The sequence below is a fragment of the Schistocerca americana genome, chromosome 1 (assembly GCF_021461395.2).
Source record: "Schistocerca americana isolate TAMUIC-IGC-003095 chromosome 1, iqSchAmer2.1, whole genome shotgun sequence".
In the NCBI taxonomy this organism is placed as follows: domain Eukaryota; kingdom Metazoa; phylum Arthropoda; class Insecta; order Orthoptera; family Acrididae; genus Schistocerca; species Schistocerca americana.
The window spans coordinates 804,602,268-804,621,472 of NC_060119.1; the positions used below are offsets into that span (position 1 = coordinate 804,602,268).

The following is a 19,205-nucleotide window of genomic DNA, read 5'->3' on the forward strand; positions in this document are numbered from 1 at the left end:
TAATGATGTTGGATAATGATGTGAAAGGGGAGTGGTCGTGTGTTGTGCAGAGGGGCACTCATCTGAAGTTATTCAGAGAAGCCGTAGGCAACGTAAATCTGGATTTCCGGACGAGGCTTTCGAGTCCGCTGCTCTCGGACAGTGTCTCACCACGCATTACCTCCTCAGTCAGTTTCTAAAGACCGAATGGAAAGTGAGGCCACCCAACCTCCACTGACCGACACACAAGTAATATTCAGTATGCTCTATAGAAGCGTAACGGAATCGATATAAAGGCCTACTGGAGAGTATTAGTTGCAATCCAAGACCCTTATCGCAAAATGAAGTTATTTATGAGGAAGTATTGTCCGAAGAATTTAATGTAATAACCAGTTAGAGGTTGCCAAAATATCAATCTGCTGCAAAGCCGGAGACCACTCTCAAGGTAGAAAAAGTTAAAGTTGTACGTTTCACTTGCTGTTAAAGTAAGTGGTAGGCTACCATTCATTATCAGGATACTAGGAATTTGCTGTTTGTCTACAAAACAGTTCTTACACAATATTTTTATAATTCATATCTCAATACTGTGTAAATGTGTGGAATTACATCAGATCGGTATAACAGAGAAAATCTAGAGTACACAAAGAACGACAGCGAAAATACTTTCAAGCTTGTCTGATTCCAGAAGTGTATTTTTTCATTCATAATGTTAAAACATTAACTGACAGACGCACCATACCTAGCGAAAACAGGAACTTCCGAGAACCGACTTTCAGAGTGTAAATTATGAATAAATGTATCGATACCAGAGATACAATGAAGATAAAATTACATCGATAATTCAGCCCGATGGCCTAAAAGGAGCCTCACTTTTTAAGTGCCATGTGTGAATGTAAAGATGAGAAACTTTAATAAAAGTGTGTGGTACAATAAAAAATTCCCTATTACACAGTTTATACAACTTGTAAGTAGGCTGTTTAGGTTTTTTATTGGTAACGCCACCTCTGTATGAAAATCACTGGCTGTGCTGCGTCCAGTCTGTGGCTGCTTTGCATTGTTGTAATACTCGCCATTGTAGTGTTAGGCAGCTGGATGTGAACAGCGCGTAGCGTTGCGCAGTTGGAGGTGAGTCGCCAGCAGTGGTGGATGTGGGGAGAGAGATGGCGGAGTTTTGTAATTTGTCATGAACTGCTATATATATTATGACTATTAAGGTAAATACATTGTTTGTTCTCTATTAAAATCTTTCATTTGCTAACTATCCCTATCAGTAGTTAGTGCCTTCCACAGTTTGAATCTTTTATTTAGCTGGCAGTAGTGGCGCTCGCTGTATTGCAGTAGTTCGAGTAACCAAGATTTTTGTGAGGTAAGTGATTTGTGAAACGTATAGGTTAATGTTAGTCAGGGCCATTCTTTTGTAGGGATTTTTGAAAGTCAGATTGCGTTGCGCTAAAAATATTGTGTGTCAGGTTAAGCACAGTCTTGTATAGGTGACCCTGCCAGGATACCTCACTGGAATCTTCTGATTTTTTTCTTGTAGTTTGTGTAATTAGTGTAGCTTTTGTTTATTGCCAGCGCGTAATTATAGAGAGAATTTCCATTGTACTTGTAGTTTTTCATTGTTGTACAGTAAAACAGTTGTGGCATGCATGTAGATTTGCACCAAGTATTCCGCAGCTGCGCTTGCAATTAACTAGATATTATTTTCAGTGCTATGTTAATGTGTTCTCTTATTTTTGCTCTTCAAATTATGCTTTTCTGTGTTATCGTGTGAAATATTGTGACAATAATGGCGTGTGAAAAACGTAACACTAGGCTCCAAAGTAAACTGAGAAATAATAGTGACGACGAGTGTAGCTTACCAGCACCGCTGTGTAATGAATTAACAGACATCCAAAGTAGTAATTTGGTAACTGTGCATAGGGAAATGGAGCGGGCGTCAAATAATGGTGTAGACAGTGAAACAGGTAGTGAACAGGGAAGCATTATCGATCGATCGGTCGGCAACAGCTCGCCTCAGGAATCGGAAATGACAGAACACAATATTGCAAATACTGTAGACTCAGGTTTTGGGTTCTCACCGTTTTCTCAAATGAGTCAAGAAACATTTTCTGCTTGTCAAAATGTGAATGTTGCCGGTGCAACTTCACTGCCGAAAAGCACTGAGGAACATGTTTCAGACACCAGTGCATTGTTATCACAGTTAATGCAACAAATGGGACAAAGGCTACAAAAATTAGACACAATGGAACAAAATCTTCAAAAGTTAGACACAGTGGAACAAAATCTTAAAAAAATTAGACGCAATGGAACAAAATCTTCACACCACACTTGAACAAACACGTGAAGATTTGACTACTGAGTTACATAAAATCGAATCAAAATGTCAAAAAGTCTGTAACGACGTAAAAACACAAATTTGTGAGCATTTTCAACCTATTTTTTCGCGGCATGAAAATGCATTACAGAATCACGAAGCAGCCATAAAAGAACTGCAAATTATTGTTCATGAAAATCATGAGACCTTGCAAGCTAAAATTGACTCAGTTGCATCTACCGATTCGGTTACGCAACTTGCAAAAACTCAGGAAAACTTAAAGGACACAGTAGAAAGACACATGGAGGAAATTAGTACATTATCAGAGAAAGTAGTTGAACTTTCGGATCAGGTCACTAACTTATCTACAAAGGTAGATGATGATCTGAATGACACAAGACCTGTAGCCTTCACTGACACAGAAGAGTATGAACAAATTAGAAAATTCAAACAAAATCAGAATCAAATTAATACGCAACACCAAAGAGAAATCCGGGAAGTACAAGATCAGCTGACACAGGTAATACAAGAATTACGTATTTCAGAGGACACTCGCGCCCCAATACAGGAAGAGGGACATAGAAATACGGAACAGCCACAAAATAATAACACAGCGCATTTCGGAAATTATGAAAGAAATTGGCAAGGTGCACCGAATTTTGAAATGGAACCGCCGAAACGACGTAACAACGACCGATATGCGACTCGCCAACATGATGACTTTGACTAGAAGCTGTTCATTACTACACGTAAATTCAAAACATTTAAGAATTCTGGCAACGACATTCATCCACAAGCGTAGCTCCATCAATTCTCTCATTGTTTTCCTCCCAACTGGTCATTGGAGCACAGGTTAGAATTTATGTGTGGCTACTTGGAGAATGAACCAGCTGTAAGAATGTGATCGGTTATTCACGATTCCCACAATGAAGGAGATTTTTATCATGCCTTCCTCTCAGCATATTGGTCTCAAGCTACACAAGACCGAGTAAAACACAGCATCATAATGATGAAACATTTCGAACAATCTGAATTTTCCAGTCTTGTGAAATATTTTGAAGACATGTTGCTCAAGAATCAGTACCTGACAAACCCATACAGCCCCTCAGAACTCATCCGCATTTGCTTAATCAAATCACCTGAACATTTACGACATATTATTTTAGCAGGACGTTGCAAAGACGACATTGAAGCTTTTCAGGGACTGTTACAAGAACTAGAAATTGACACTGATAATCGCGGAACGCGAAAACAAGAACACAACAATTACAGGTCACATCTGTCACAATTCCGCGATGAAAGAAATAATAACTGGACACGACAAGGCCATTCTCACAACACATATCGTGACCAAAACAGACACCACCCGTATGACAACCGTTGGCAGAGTAGTAATAATTACCTGGAAAGATCACCTCTCAGCGGTAGTGACTATCACAGAGACAATCAGAGAAACAGACAATTTGGGAACCAAAATAATTATTATCAACGGAGACAGAATAACTTTAGACGCAACGGTCCAGTGCGCAGTTACGATTCAGGGAGAAATTCTCCACCACTTGACCGACAAGAAAGAAACTACAGGGACTACCGACATGACGACAGAAGATGTGAGCGTAACGACAGACCTGAAATGCATCAGAACTGGCAGGATTTAAACAGGGCAGGGCCTTCTCGTCAAAGTGAATTTGTTAGGTCTCCTAATCCCAATAACGGCGCGCGCCAACAAAGAGACAGACAATGACTTGCACAGCAGGCAGCCGCTTGCGCCAGCTGGCTCAGAGAAAAATAACATAGATGCTAACCTTGAGAAAAATTCCAGTATTCTTTACCGACATATACCACATGATAATTGCGTTGAAGTTGAAACTCTGCGTACTAGGAAGAGTAAAGGTTTACACCACATTTCACATGTAAAACCGTTTGTTGAAAGATAATCTGCTTTTTAACTTAGTCTTTGCCATAAAATTTTTCACTTTACATTACTCATATGCTTTGTCAGACTTAGAATCTGTTAATATACAACAATGTTTGAAGTTAATTATCCAGTCAAGAACCAAGAGAACTTATTTAAACATAAATTACGAATGCATTGTTATTGAGAACAGACGACACAGTGTTATTGTGTGTGTACATTCTTGCTTGTTAGTTGCACGTTTACGTAACGACTATAAGGCTTACAAACTTAGAACATTTACCAGTACTGCTAATGAGATTTTAATGCAACATTTTGGTTTACTTGAAAATACATTCTGGATTTAAAGTACTTTCTGTGAGATACCAGACGACACAGTGGTTAGTTTATGTGACAACTACACGGTTTTATCACGACGCTACCAATGAGTGACAATTTACAATGTTGCTTTTGGGGTGTTTCTGTTTTATATCTGCACGTTTTTCTGCATTATTCTGGAAAGTAAAACATGTTTTAGTAGTAACTTTTATGGTATAGCTACAATGAGACAGCCTTTTCCGTAGCACAACAATACGTTACAGCACAGTAATTTCTTCATCACAACAATAAGCGTAATAACTAAGATATCTATACGCAAAGCATTTCACTTTTGTTTTTCATGAGGTAAGTACATTGACTTCTGCAGAACTTAGCTTTCGGAGGACAATAACTACGACACTTCCACAGAGATTATCTTACAACAAGACGCACAGTTTAGCGCTACAGTACATGTATTTGAGTAATTAATTTTATACTTAAAACATTTGTTTTTAAAGGTTTTTGAATTACAAAGAAAGTTTTCCGTGATACATTTTATTCCATTGCAATAATCTGTAACACCTGAGGGTATAATTACATTAATCCTCAGGGGGGTACACGCTTACTTTGTGTATCATGTGTTTGGCAAGCACAAGGAGCCCTAGCTAATATGGTATTTGCTTATACAACTTTACACATCGGTACCATATTTCTGTAACACAGAAATTACACAGCTATCTGATCATTTAACTGAGAGATAAACATTTTTTTTACTACATCAGTGACACATGTTTACGTAACTACACAGTTGGACAACTTCACACTTATGAAATTGTATTTTGTCTGTACTTTGTGAAATGCTCATATTTTTCCGGAACCATTGTGATACTATGAAAGCTTTGAATGATGTATTTGGTATGGGATTATGATTTTTAAAGTACGTTTGAGGTAAATGACACTACTGACATGAGCAGAATATTTTTTTAGGTTTTGACACTATTGGAGGAAGCTACGACGATTTTGAGATTTGGCTGAGGTTTTATGATGTTATTATTACGATGATGATGTGTATTATGCTGTTGAGGTATGTTTATGATCAATAAGATGATGATACCGTATATGAGGAGTTTGATTATGCTACGTATTTCTAATGATGAAATATTGAAGAAGTGTCGACGAATAACGTAAGGAATAATGAGTAGTGGTTAGGGACGCTGATTTGTGAAAAAGGTTGTTGGAAACCAAGAATCGTACTTTAAGAGGTATGAAATGTGTGTAAATGCATGAATGTATCACAATGCCGACGAAAACTTTTTGGACACAGTTATATTCATAGGATTTTGTTTCTACACATTTACAACGCAATCTGACTTTCAAAAATCCCTACAAAAGAATGGCGCTGACTAACATTAACCTATACGTTTCACAAATCACTTACCTCACAAAAATCGTGGTTACTCGAACTAATGCAATATAGCGAGCGCCACTACTGCCAGCTAAATAAAAGATTCAAACTATGGAAGGCACTAACTACTGATAGGGATAGTTAGCAAATGAAAGATTTTAATAGAGAACATACAATGTATTTACCTTAATAGTCATAATATATATAGCAGTTCATGACAAATTACAAAACTCCGCCATCTCTCTCCCCACATCCACCGCTGCTGGTGGCTCACCTCCAACTGCGCAACGCTACACGCTGTTCACATCCAGCTGCCTAACACTACAATGGCGAGTATTACAACAATGCAAAGCAGCCACAGACTGCACACAGCACAGCCAGTGATTTTCATACAGAGGTGGCGTTACCAATAAAAAATCTAAACAGCCTACTTACATAGATCTCTACAAGGACTACAATGGGTCTACATCCTTGATGATTCAACCAATACCATTATTTCTACAAGGACTACAGTGGGTCTGCACCTCTGGTGGCCCACCAATACCGTAATCTCTACCAGGACTACAGTGGGTCTGCTCTGTGTTGACCTACCTACCAATATTCTTCAAAACGTCGAATGACTCTGCTGTGGGTTTGCTATGTTGTGGCCCATTACCTGTCAGCATGTCAAGAGTCAGCACTGTCTTTCCGATGGAAGGACACTACTTCTTCAAGACTGCATGGAAATCCACTACTTCTGTGTGCATTCTCTTTTACTGTTCAGACTTTGAAAAAAAAGAAAAACACAGTAATTTTACTGTGATGAATCAGGACTGTCTTTATAGCCTGTGAGAAAATTTTAGCTTTTGACCAACATTGTATCAATAAGTGTGTGCATTTGATATCTTTGTTATTGTAATTATGAAAAATTTTATCAAATCATTATTGGCCACTGCCCAAAACAATTTGTAAAATTTTTTGTGGGAAGCATGGGGGCTATGTAAGTAGGCTGTTTAGGTTTTTTATTGGTAACGCCACCTCTGTATGAAAATCACTGGCTGTGCTGTGTGCAGTCTGTGGCTGCTTTGCATTGTTGTAATACTCGCCATTGTAGTGTTAGGCAGCTGGATGTGAACAGCGCGTAGCGTTGCGCAGTTGGAGGTGAGCCGCCAGCAGTGGTGGATGTGGGGAGAGAGATGGCGGAGTTTTGTAATTTGTCATGAACTGCTACATATATTATGACTATTAAGGTAAATACATTGTTTGTTCTCTATTAAAATCTTTCATTTGCTAACTATCCCTATCAGTAGTTAGTGTCTTCCATAGTTTGAATCTTTTATTTAGCTGGCAGTAGTGGCGCTCGCTGTATTGCCGTAGTTCGAGTAACCAAGATTTTTGTGAGGTAAGTGATTTGTGAAACGTATAGGTTAATGTTAGTCAGGGCCATTCTTTTGTAGGGATTTTTGAAAGTCAGATTGCGTTGCGCTAAAAATATTGTGTGTCAGGTTAAGCACAGTCTTGTATAATTCTTCAAAAATGGGATGTTTCAAACTACCATTAGTACATATACAGAGATTTTGAGCCAGTCACGTGGGGACAGGGATGAGAAAAACCGAACGGCTACAACCAATACCGGTATTTTAGTTCTGAATAACCGATATTTTTCGGTATTTGTTTGGTCTCGATTATAACAGGTGTCTTTTTTATTTTTTGCTTATAATCAGGTAAAGAACTTAAATATCAATCAGCCACTGCAGTAGTGCTAACATTTTTGTTTTTCAACAAAACTTTTAAAAAACGAGTAATTTTTATTCGTAAAATTTGCATTCGTTCGAAATACTGTGTTATTGTAGAAAATAGGAAAAGCAATCAGTGCTATTTTAATTACAATACCAACAAAAAACACATACCACAAGAATTGCTGAAACAATAATGTACCTTTTACCACGTGGCGTGACCTGTTGGACGGTACGCGTGTACATGCAGTGTGCGAGACTTGGCCTATGTAGTCTGTATGGTATCTTCTTGCTGTTGTCGTCGGACGTTAGTTGTATTACAGAACGTCACCATCCTTAGTGTGGGGGTATTTTGCGAAGTGCGGTACCAATGAAGTACAATGCCACAGTTGCTTTAAGAGATTAAGAACGGAAGGAACCACAACATACTTGCGACATCACGTAAGGACAAAACCACAACATACTTGCGACATCATATAGGGACAACACTAAAAACCCAACCATTAATTCATAGTTTACAATAAAAATGAAAGGTAGCTGATCTGTTGTCTGTGTCTACGTAATATAACTTTATCTGCTTGTAGCCATTGAAAACAGACAAATTAAAACGAAAAATAGAGTTCTTCAAACTCGGCTTTCACCCTTTAGTACTGACTATTCATAATGCCCAAATAGTAGTATTAACCTCGATTACAATAAGATTTTCGAGCAGAGCTTCTCAAAATTAGAATTAGTAGGAGAATACTGGTGATTTTTTACAGTATTCAACCATTTCATCTACATCTACAACTTCAGCACGCTCAGCAAGCCACCCAATGGTGTGTGGCGGAGGGTACTTTTGTACCACTAACTGAGCGCTCCAAACCTATTCCACTCGCGAATAGCGCGTGGGAAGAATGACTGCGGTAATTCTCTGTATTGGCTCTAATTTCTGGAATTTTCTCCTCGTGGTCATTACGCGAGACGTATGCAGGGGGAAGTAGTATGTCTTCCGATTCTTCCCGGAAAGTGCTCTACCGAAATTTCAATACTAAATCTCTGCGTGGAGCACACGCCTCTCTTGCAACGTCTTCCAATAGAATTTGTTGAGCATCTCCGTAACGCTCTCGAGACGGCTAAACGATCCAATGACGAACTGCGTCGCTCTTCTTTGGATCTTCTCTATCTCTTCTCCCAATCCTATCTGGTCCCAGATAGATGAACACTACTCAAAAATCTGTCGAACAAGTGCTTTCTAAGCTACTTCCAAGGGAGATGAGTTCCATTTCCCTAAGATTCTTCCTGTGAATTTGAGCCTGGCAACTGCTTTCCTCACTATTTATTTTATGTGGGCGTCGGAATTATGGTCGCTCTGTATTTACTCCTAGATTTTTTACGCTAGATACTGTTTCCAGCGGTTTGTCTTCAGTAGTATAGCTGTACAGTAGTGGATTTCTTTTCCTACGTATGCGCAATGTGTTACATTTATTTCAGGGTCAACTGCCAGAGCCTGCACCATTCATCAATTCTCTGGAGGTCCTTCTGCAAATCGTTACCATCCTCCGGCATTACTACTTTTTTATAGACGACCGCATCATCTGCGAATAGCCTTAAAGAGCACCCGACGCTTCCTACTAGATCATTTATATAATTACAAACAGTAACGGTCCTATCTCATTTCTTGTGAGTGCTCCGGAAATCTGTCGATTTTGTTCCATTAAGAGCCACTTGTTGACTTCTGTCTGCAAGCAAGTCTTGAATCCAGTCGCGAATCTGCTCCGGTACTCCGTAAGCTCGTATTTTCTCACCAAACGGCAGACCGTGCGGGTGTCAAATGCCTTCCTGCAAGGAACACGGCATCAACCCGAGCGCCGTTGTCTACTGAGCTGTGGATCCTATGGAGGAACACAGCGAGCTGAGTTTCGAAGGATCTCTGTCCGCAGCATCTATGTTGATTTTTATTGAGGAGATTTTCATTCTCTAAGAGCGTCATATTTCTTGAGCATAAAACATGTTCCATAAATCTACAACAGACCGACATCAGCTATATAAGTCCATAATTGAATGCTTCCGTTCTACGCCCCTTCTCAAGAACGGGAATGACCTGCGCTCTCTTCCAGTCGCTAGGTACCCTTCGTTGTTCAAGCGATCTGTGATAAATTACTGCTGGGAAGGGAGCAAGTTCTCTTAACATAATCTGTGTAGGATTTTATAGGAATCTCGTCTGCTCTTCACACCTTTCCTCTTCTAGGCGATTGTAGTTGTTTTTCTATTCCGCGATCGATTATCTCAATATCTGCCATTTCGACGATTGAAAGGAGGGACCGTATTACGATGTTTCACGAAGAAACTATTTCGGAAGACTGAATTCAGTATTTCAGCTTTTTCTCTGTTATCTTCCGTTTCGGTGTCATTATGGTCACTGAGTGAATGATTTTGACCCACTTACTGATTTTACATACAAGCAAAACCTCTCAGGATTTTTACACAGATCGGTTGACAAAGTTTTACTTTCAAAGTCATTGTAAGCTTCTCACATTGCTCTCCTTACGCTCATTTTCGCTTCTTTCTGGTTTTGTCCGTTTTCTCTTCTTTTGAAACTGAGATTAAGTTCTCTTTGTTTACGTAGCAGTTTTCTAACACGGCTGTTAAACCATGGTGGATCTTTTCCGCCGCGAGGGATTAGCCGAGCGGTCTGAGGCGCTGCAGTCATGGAATGTGCGGCTGGTCCCGGCGGAGGTTCGAGGCCTCCCTCGGGCATGGGTGTGTGTGTTTGTCCTTAGGATAATTTAGGTTAAGTAGTGTGTAAGCTTAGGGACTGATGACCTTAGCAGTTAAGTCCCATAAGATTTCACACACATTTGAACATTTTTTTGATCTTTTCCATCCCTTAAGACCTTACTCGGAACATGTTTGTCTACGACGTGTTGCAAGATGCCTTTGAATTTTTTCCATTTGTTCTCCACATCTTCGTCCTCATCGCCGAATATTTGATGCTGACTGCTTAGATACTCTGAAATTTGTTTCCTGTCGCCCTTGTTAAGCAAAAATATCTTCTTAAAAATGGCTGTGAGCACTATGGGACTTAACATCTGAGGTCATCAGTCCCCTAGAACTTAGAACTACTTAAACCTAACTAACCTAAGGACAACACACACAACCATGCCCGAGGCAGGTGTGGCCGAGCGGTTCTAGGAGCTTCAGTCTGGAACCGCGCGACCATTACGGTCGCAGGTTCGAATCCTGCCTCCGGCATGGATGTGTGTGATGTCCTTAGGTTAGTTAGGTTTAATTAGTTCTAAGTTCTAGGCGACTGATGACCTCAGAAGTTAAGTCGCACAGTACTCAGAGCCATTTGAGAGCCACCCACTACTACAACGATATGATCAGAAAAAATATTAACGATATTCTACAAATTCTGCCTGAAGCGCTTTACCACTAGAGCTCCTGACCCAGACGGTTTGTAAGAACATCCGATTACCATTTTTTCCCGATCTTTCATACTTAACTTCACCCAGATTAATTCACTTTCGGAATCCGTGGTAACCTCGCTAGATTTTATCCAATTCCTCACTGCAATAAACACGCCGCTACCATTCGCAACTAACCTATCCTTAAGATAAATATTTCAGTCTGAACTTACGACATATTTGTTATTAACGTCTGGTTTCAACCAACTTCCTGCCCCTAATACTGTCTATGCATTATAACATTCAGCAAGCGAAATTAATTATGGGACCATTCTTTAGATGCTCCTGCAGTTTACTAAAATCATATTAACCTTTTCTGCCTCTGATCTACGAAGACGAACATTCTCTGACGAAAGTATGGCTAATTTACCAGGCAAATCGTCTTTAATTTCAAGGGAGGATTTTCAAGAAAAGCAGCGAGGGCTGGGTGGACCAATTTTTCTCTTGTTTGTCTATTTAATTAAATTCTATGTATCTTGAAACGATCTTTGTTAGATTTTTACATTTGTTACAGGAAATAAGAGGAATAAAAAAACCGGAGAACGGTTGTTTCAGAAACGAGTTATTTTGAGCGGTTTTAGCATTCAGGTTAAATTGGCGTTGAAGAATACCGATACAACCGAAAAGCGGTTGTTTCACCGAAACCGCCATTACTAGAGTGAGAGGGGGGGGGGGGGAGGGGAGGGGGAATCGAAGCCGGGCGTCTCCGCGGCGTCAGCCGCCAGCTGGGCTGGCAGTAGGACGTGAATTGGTGTACAGTATGGATAGCCTTGCAGACACCGGACTGTTGGCTGAGCGGCCGGTAGTCTGATTGTCTGGACACACAGTGAGCACTTAGCGGCAGCTGAGAGGCGCTAATGGCGCCTCACAGCGCACCGGACACAGCCGGATCACTGCAGGAACCGTGGCCCGGCGTTTAGCACGCAGCGGATAGGCCAACCGGCTGCTGCATGCACGTGGTTCGACAGCAGTCCACCGCCTCCCAGTTCAATGGCAGCCAATGACGGAATATAGAGTACTGAGGAAGGGTTACCGGCATCTGCTAATCGTGCAGGATGCGGTTCGTGCCAAGTGCTCCGGACTACAGGGTGGTCCATTGATCGTGACCGGGCCAAATATCTCACGAAATAAGCGTCAAACGAAAAAACTACAAAGAACGAAACTTGTCTAGCTCGAAGGAGGAAACCAGATGGCGCTATGGTTGGCCCGCTAGATGGTGCTGCCATAGGTCAAACGGATATCAACTGCTTTTTTTTTTTTAATAGGAACCCCCATTTTTTTATTACTATTCGTGTTGTACATAAAGAAATATGAATGTTATAGACTATTACAGCGCCATCTATCACAAAGCGAAAAAAGTGGTCCAAGTAAAACATTCATACTTCTTTACGTACTACATAAATATGTAATAAAAATGGGGGTTCCTATTTAAAAAAACGCAGTTGATATCCGTTTGACCTATGGCAACGCCATCTGGCGGGCCAACCATAGCGCCATCTGGTTTCCCCCTTCAAGCTAGACGAGTTTCGTTCTTTCTAGTTTTTTCGTTTGATGCTTATTTCGTGAGATATTTGGCCCGGTCACTATCAATGGACCACCCTGTATATCAATCTCACAGCCGTCCATGGTCTTCTCAATTACTGTCAAAGGATAATTTGGGGAGTCCGCAGTTGTTAAAAGTATTTTCTATAAAAATGTGCGTTCCACGGATGCTGCGAGTAGTAAATATTGGCCCGTAAAAACGTTAGACAGGCGCATTGTAGATACGTTAGACAGCCCGCGTTGATACATCAGCACATCCGGCAACTTCATTCATGGTGTGGTCATGCACACGTCCAAACATGATAGTTGCTTTTTGCCATTCGGTCATGTCTTCAAGTCGGTCCATCGTACAGTGCTGATCCAAACTGGCACTTACCCACAACTTCGCAGCCATGATTACGTCAGCGCCAGACGCTCACGTGGCTGCCTGGTATCAGTTCCACACAACCGACAGCACTCCGAAGCTTTTTAAAGGGTTAATACTTTCTCGATGAGCTTATAAATGTATCTCTTACATTTCGTCAGATGCAGAGCCAGTTCTTCCTCTTGAAAAATTTACAAATCGTTTAAAAGAGTGCCGGACGGAGTGGCCGAGCGGTTCTAGGCGCTACAGTCTGGAACCGCACGACCGCCACGGTCGCAGGTTCGAATCCTGCCTCGGGCATGGATGTGTGTGATGTCCTTAGGTTAGTTAGGTTTAAGTAGTTCTAAGTTCTAGGGGACTGATGACCTCAGAAGTTAAGTCCCATAGTGATCAGAGCCATTAAGAAGAATGTAAGGGCATAATATATGCTCCGACACGCTTTAAAATTTGCAAAAGAAATTGACCTTGCGTCTGCTTTAGCAAAATGAATAATGCTTTGAGAAATATATATGCGCACGTGAGGCTTCGATACGGAAGGTGGTAAGCAATCTTCCATTTCAAATTATGAACCCACTTTTTAGGAAACGACTTTGGGTATTTTGAAGATTAGTGTACTACTATGAAAAGTGAGATCGAGGCGTAACTGACCTAGTTGGAACCTTCCACAGAGAGATTCAAGTACTCGTCCTGCTGGCAGCAGATAAGGAATATCATTTGGGTCAGCTGTTGAGCCAGCTTCTCAAGATAAATAATGACCGGAAAAAGCTAGAGTGGAATCAAATTATGATAAAAGGCAGTGGATGCTGCAGCAAAAACAAGATTACAGCTACTTGAGTCCGTTAACGAGATAATTTGAAGCCCTTACTTTAATATCAGTTTTTTTCTGCCTTAAGCGTATTGCAATTTTGGAGAGTTTTACACCAGGCACGTTTAGTTTTTATTTGCAAAATATCGCGAGCTGTAGTTCTGTAAATGTATTATAGGCTACATAATTTGCTTCTATATTTTGATATTCGTAGATTTTACTCGTCAATTTGGTGTACAAAGTGTAAATGATAACTGTTTGCAACGCACCACATTGGTGTCGGAGATATCGAGACGAACAGACTTGTTGTCTGTCAAACCAGGAAACAGCCTGAAATTGGTCTGCAATGGCCACCTAAGCTAACTGCATGCGTGCTGCGCGAGATTTTTACTATGCTCCCGCCCTCTTACTCGGTGAGTAATATATGCACCATATATGTTTCAGTTAACTGAAGTAAATTTGTGTGGTTTGATTGGCTAGTATCACTTAAGAGGGCTGCTCTGCAGCCTGTCTGTGATTTCTTGTAACTGGACGCCACTTCAGCGACTTGAGCGTCCTGGAGCCACCCGCAGTCCTGCCGGGGAAAGAGGACCTGTTGTTTAACTTGGAATCCGATCCATGTTTCGTTCCTGGAATATCCTCGCATCATTGAGAGGTAAATGGTAGCGTAAATGCAGGTTGAAAAAACACCGTTGAATGGCCGGGATTTGACAGCGCGACCTTACGGCTTCCAGGCTCCCACTTTACCACTAGACCACGAAGCCAGACTCATCTGTTTTTCCCTGACCCCATTGGAAGCCACTATCACGCTGTAAATGAGGCTTTATTCAATTTTTCAAAAGTTTACCCCTTTTTATTTCTTATTCTGGTTCATACGTACCACGCCACAAAAGCATGTCTCAGTTTAGTTCGCCGCAGATTCCCGGGCGGAATATAATTAGGGAACGAGACATGGTGTAAAACAAAACTGTAATTTGAGCAACAACCAAAAGGTTCAAATGGCTCCAAGCACTATGAGACTTAACATCTGAGGTCATCAGTCCCTTAGACTTAGAACTACTTAAGCCTAACTAACCTAAGGACGTCACACACATCCATGCCCGAGGCAGGATGCAAACCTGCGATTGTAGCAGCAGCGCGGTTTCGAACTGAAGCGCCTAGAACCGCTCGGCCACAACGGCCGGCTCAACCAAAAGGAAACAGAGATTTTGTAAGCAGTGAAATTGAACATTTGCAGCTAACATCTTAAAATTCGAAAGATAAATTATTCTCTTATAGTCAGTAAGGAGGCAAGCCATAGGTCAGGCGAACATCGATGAGATATTTAAGTCAATACTTTTGGCGACGAGAGTATCTGGACTTCTTCGAGAAAACCTGAAAGAGTTTGCGAAACCGTCAAGATAATGGATTTCTATTTAGCAGGTTACTACTCGTGTGCTGCCAATTGTAATTTAGGTTTTCCAAGTTTCCCAAAACTATGCTTGGTGAATATTCGTTAAACAGAACAACGCGACTTCCTTTTCGTCCTTCACAAGTGAGACAGACTACGTCTCTAGCTACCGTCACTTCTGCGAAACGTTAAATTCTATTGTTCCCTTCTTTCTCTTCTCGCGTGGGAATGACGGCACAGTTTTCCTTTGCGATAAATAGTTAGAAACTCACACGAAGGCGGCATAACTTACTCAGTTCGCCTCACTCAGAGATAATTCGCTGTTTATCTGTTAAAAATGTGTCACTGAGCGATTGTCACCACTTTGCCTGGAGTGCAGGTGAGAGTACCAGATAATAAATTAGCAAATCACAACAGTGTCATAATGTTACACCACCGAATCGTAACTGTCGGTAATAGCAGAACTAACAAAGCTCCAGTTTACTTCCTTTTTTGCTATTTTCTTATCATTAGCAGCTGTTACTATTGTCACTGAATCCTTTCTATTTACTATTTATTCTCAGTCCGAATTTAAACTGCTGTTACTATCGAGAATTATATGGTAGCAGAACCAGAATTTGCAAAATCTGAAGCCTTTCCATGCGACGAACTACAGCCTTCTCGAACCATGAAAAGCAATAAGCTAGATTTACCACACTCCAGATGTAGCCAAAGCAGTCTATTTGCATTCTTAATTCAGTTTTGACATACTTTTCAGTATTTCATTGTGCAAATACTGATCGCTTGAGGAGCACCCTTTTGTACTTTGTCGACAGCAGTTTCACTTCTTAACCCATCTTACGGTTTAGTGGACCTACGACAGTAGGTTTCATAATATTTTGCAACAAACAGTCAGTTGAAAGAAAGGTTACTGTCGTAAACTGTTTAGAAAATGCTGTCATCCTCTTCCCACGCACATCTACAACTACATCTACATCTATAGCACTATGAAGGGCATGACAGAGAGAGCTTCCTACTGTATCACGCCATAGGGTTTCTTATCGTTCTATTCGCGCATGGAGCGCTGGAATAACTGCTGTTTCACTTCCTCTGTGCGAGCTGTAATCATTCCAATCTTCTCGTCGCAGTCCCTCCCGATGCGACAGGTAAGAGGTCGTGGTATATGTGAGGGACATTCCAAAAATAAAGCACAATATCTTTCTTAGTTACACGTTTATTTTTTTAAACGTCTCTTTACAGCCCTTAAATATAGTCTCCCTATTTTTCTATGACTGAAGTCCAACGCCTCGGACGCTCTGTTATTCCACTCAGGACACCAGTTCTGTTCATCTGTCGAATGACTCGAGTGACGGTAGTAGAAAGCTCTTCCAGAGGAAGATAATGACGTCCAAGCGTGCGTTTTTTCAAGTTCGGGAACAAGTCAAAGTCTGGAGGGCTCTTGTCTGGGCTGTAGCGAGTATGCTGCAACACTTTCCATCCGTATTTGCCCAGTTTTTGGGCTACAACATTGCCGATATGCAGGCGAATATTGTCGTGGAAAACGAGTGGCCCAGCTACGAGCAGTCGAGATTGGGTTTTGTGCATTTTTCTGCACAGGTTTTGAGTTAAGTTACGATAATAGACTGCTGGTCATAAGCAGAAATCATCACTTGCTTCATCTTTGCTTGAATGCGTCGAAATTTCTTTGGACGAGAAGAATCTGAAGTTCTCCAGTCATTGGACTGTGGTTTCGACTCGGTTCAAAGTCTCTAATCAATGTTTCATCAATAGCGATATTTAGTCTTCACGCTCGAATCACTGTTTGAGCAAGGTTACAATGTCCAGGCCTCTGATTTTCTTCAGCAGTCAAACATTGCGGGATACATCTCGCAGAAATTTTCGTCTTCTGCAAATCATTTGTCAGAATACGGAATGCTGATGTTGCGGAAATTCTCGTGGCTTCAGACAGTACCTCACGAGTCGCACTGCGATCTTCTTGAAGAGCATCTGCCACATCTTTCACACTTCGTTCGCCCGTTGACGTTTTTGGCCTTCCGGGTCTTGCATTATCGCCTACGCTCATACGACCACTACGAAAACGACTAACCCAACGTGAAACTGTACTGCGGTCCACTGTAAATTCACCACAAATTTCGTTTAAAGCAATGTGAGTCTCTGTCGGGTTTTTGCCGCGCAAAGTTTCGATCTTGCTGTAAGACCTCTGGTCTTCAACATCCAAAATATCTGAGACCCCTGCAGGGTCCATTTCTAGCTCTTGTCAATTTTATGTTAGAATACACAGCAGAAAAACAAAAACGCGTGTTTCTTCCTCAAGCTCTCAACTACATTTGACGTAATTTTCATTGTTGTTGCATCAAACAGTACACAGTAATTCCAACCCGCGCGTTATTTATGAAATATCCTTCGTACCTAGAGTCCACGTTCAATCAACATACTGCCTCCTCCTATGTAGATCTCACGAAAAGACAATCAAGATAAAATTAGAGAGATTCGAGCCCACACGGAGGCTTACGAACAATCGTTCTTCCCGCAAAACATACTGGAACAGGAAAGTGGGGAAGGGACACTGGTACACAAAGTATCCCCCCCCCCCTCACACCGTAAGGGATCTTGCGGAGTATAGATGTAGATGTAGGCGTAGAATACTAGTACTTGTGGAAGTAGGCTTTCAGGGGCGTACTTGGCGCCTATCTTCAAGAGTATGCCAGTTCAGGTTTCTCAGCCTTTCCATGACGAACTGCTGTGGGCCAGACATGAGACTATTCGCAATGTCCTTCTTCGCTTTTGTTTTTGCGGTCTTTAGCTACTCAAAGCGAGCAAGCTTCTTGAGCTTTGCATAATTACTGTAGCCTACATCCGTCTGAACCTGCTTATTGTAGACAATCCTCGTCTCACTCAAAAATTTTACCCTCCAACCCCCGCTCCCCTCCCCCCCCCCCCCCCCCCACACACACACACACTCACTCACACCCTCCAGACAGTTTCTTCCATTTCCAAACTGGCGATTCCTTGATTCCTCAGGATGTGCCGTATGAACAAATTTCTTTTAGTCAAGATGCGCCATAAATTTCTTTTCTCCTCATTTCAATTCCGCACTTCCTCGTTAGTTATTCGAACTAAACATCTAATCTTCAGCAATCTTCTATACCATCCAATTACAAAAGTTTTTATTCTCTTTTTGTCTGACCGGTTTATCATCCATGTTTCACCTCTGTATAAGACTATTCTCCAGATATCTTCGTAAAAGTCTTCCCAAAATATAAGCTAATATTCGATGTTAATAAACTTTTTCCTTTTCATAAACGCTTTTCACGCTATTAGCAGTCTGCGTTTTACATCCTCTGTACTTCGGTGATCGTCATATACTACCTTTTAGGTCTCATTTCCTAATCATATGCCCTCAGAACCACCTGATTTAATTCGGCTACATTCCGTTACCCTCATCTTTTGATGTTCATCATATAACCAGTTTTCAAGGTTTTCAAGTCATTATTTATTCCGTTCAATTGATCTTCGAAGTACTGTGCCGTCTCTCAAATTTCCTTTTATCCTTGCGTAATCTGAAAATTAAAAAAATATCGTAGTCTTATTTGGTGTGTGTCCCACACATTTGAATAATATTCATGACTGGGGCACATGACTGATTTGTAAGCTGTGTCCTCCGTAACTGCATTTTCAGAACATCCTACCAGTAAAGCGACGTCTCGGTCCGCCTCGGTAGCTGTGGGGTCAGCGCAGCAGATTACTAACTGACGGAAATTGGGTTCGATTACCGGCCACATCGCAAATTTTCTACGCTTGGGTACCGAGTGTTGGTGTTGTCGTTACACCAGCATCGTCATTACTGAGATGGAAGTCGCCTCAAAAACATTATCTTATCCTCTTTCAACAACTGAGATGGCTGCATGACCACGAACTGGAAGCCAATAAACTGAAAATAAAAAAAAGTGAAGTTTGCCAGCTGCTTTACGTACGATTGAGTCTACGTGGTCATTCTGTTTCACGTCCCCACATATTGTTATCCTCA

The 19,205-nt window shown here is 41.2% G+C and overlaps 1 protein-coding gene across 1 annotated transcript in view; it reads left to right on the forward strand.

Moving 5' to 3' along the window:
* LOC124612655 (glutamine synthetase 2 cytoplasmic) overlaps positions 1-19,205 on the forward strand; it is a 419,042-nt gene that overhangs the window by 145,632 nt on the left and 254,205 nt on the right. The window lies entirely within an intron of this gene.